The sequence below is a fragment of the Salvelinus sp. IW2-2015 genome, linkage group LG20, assembly GCF_002910315.2.
Source record: "Salvelinus sp. IW2-2015 linkage group LG20, ASM291031v2, whole genome shotgun sequence".
NCBI classification, from domain to species: Eukaryota; Metazoa; Chordata; class Actinopteri; order Salmoniformes; family Salmonidae; genus Salvelinus; species Salvelinus sp. IW2-2015.
The window spans coordinates 19,637,393-19,639,432 of record NC_036860.1 but is presented as its reverse complement, the minus strand read 5'-3'; positions in this window follow the sequence as shown (position 1 = coordinate 19,639,432).

Below are 2,040 nucleotides of genomic sequence, written 5' to 3'. Positions count from 1 at the left end.
GCAGCTGATTTTACATACGACCACTGCAGCTGATTTTACATACGACCACTGCAGCTGATTTTACATACGACCACTGCAGCTGATTTTACATACGACCACTGCAGCTGATTTTACATACGACCACTGCAGCTGATTTTACATCGACCATGCAGACCACTACAGCAGATGCACGAGACGGCATCAACACTTGCTCTTTATCGTCCAATACTCATACCTTACCGATGACTTGCTATTTCAGCATTAAAGGGATACAAACTTCCCAGAATGATATTCACTGAACGTATCTATTGGCACGTTTAATACAATATATTTCGCTGATAGCCTAACCGTGGGCCTACATTATTTATTTTTTAAACTATGAAATAATAAACTAAAGAGTTAAATATAGGATATTTTTAGGCTATAGTCTCTACGTGAATACTCTTCATTCAACGAAACAGTTTTTTTTTTTTGTGACCTAAGATTTATTTTATTTTTTTAATGTTTCGGCTGTTTATAAAATAAATATCCACTGCAATATGGATATATTGTAGACCATAAATTAATCAAGTAATTWAAAAAAATCTATTCGATGCATGTTACATCACCAAAAGGCCAAAATGATTAATTATTGTCWTATTTCCCGCTTGCGTTAAAATAGGTTAATCGGCCATTTCGATAACTCTGAATTGAAATTAACAGTTTGCTAATTTGGAATGTATTATTATTATAGTTGTTATTATTATTATTATTATTAGACTATAAAAGTAGCCTYTTGCTACATTTAAGCTCATATGCCTGCATTATGGACAACGATCCACGGTTTCTAAATGTTGTACAGCCTACAGCAGGTGTTTCCTGCTCACTGATCATATATGTAGTCGACATTACATTCAACAACAGCGTCATGATATACACCATAATAGATTGACAATAGATAATAATGTCAGATTATGGATGCGTCCAAGCCCTGGTCCAAAATAGTGCATGCCGGGAATAAAGTGGCATTTTATCCACCGATTTTAGGGAGAACCTCGCGACTTTTCAGCACCACTGACTGCCCCTAAAATGGGGTAGCAGAACAAGGACAGGGAGGTCTCGTGGGGTGAGGGGAGGGAGTAGGGGGAGAGGTGGGGTGGGGGGGGGGTCTCAGATGGGCGCGCGCTTGGCGCGCTTCTGTCCCTGGATGTAATGATACCCGGGGAGTCCCCGGAACCCGAATCCCGGTTCGGCTCAGACATCATTTCACACCGATTCCCCAAAATCCTCTTACCGGTGGAGACAAACAACAGGCATTATGGGCCTGTGGTGAATTTGTGTTTTTGGGGGGACTAAGGACATTGGTGGTTGAGTGGAGCACGGAGACCAACTGATGATCGGTAGTAACTTCGTTGAACCGTGATGTGCTGCGAGGCAGCTGCGCCACTGTTTTACTTGCTGCCGTGGGATCATATATCTTACGAGTCGCAGAATCTTCATAAAACTGAAGGTGGTCCTCCTCTCATTTTCATCTCATCGACCAATCACGTGCCACTGATTTATTGCTATTAACTGTTTCGCAGAATTGTTGTTGTGTGTTGATTTTTTCGTTTCAAGGCTTTTTGTTGAAATTGTGTGTGTGTGTGTGTGTGTGTGTGTGTGGTGTGTGTGTGTGTGTGTGTTGTGTGTGTGTGGTGTTGTGTGTGTGGTGTGTGTGTGTGTGTGATGTGTTGTGTGTGTGGTTGTGTGTGTGTGTGTGTGTGTGTGTGTGTATACAGCAAAAGTGGTGTGTCTCTTAGGGATTTGAAACCATCTAACCCCTTGTTCGCTGTGACCTGTAAACCTCGTAACCCCGGTCTTCCACTGTGCAAACAAAACAGCTCGCACACTGTAACCTCTGGAGTATATGTAAACACATTAACAACCTAAACTTATAAAAACACACACTATCATGACTAATGATTGGCCTCCCAAATGACAGGACCCGACCTCTTGTACACAAGCGCACGTACGTTTTTTGTCTATTAGTGCCGTTCGACACTAAGTAGGGCATGGGTGGACTCTTGGGGATGGTAGTTTAAT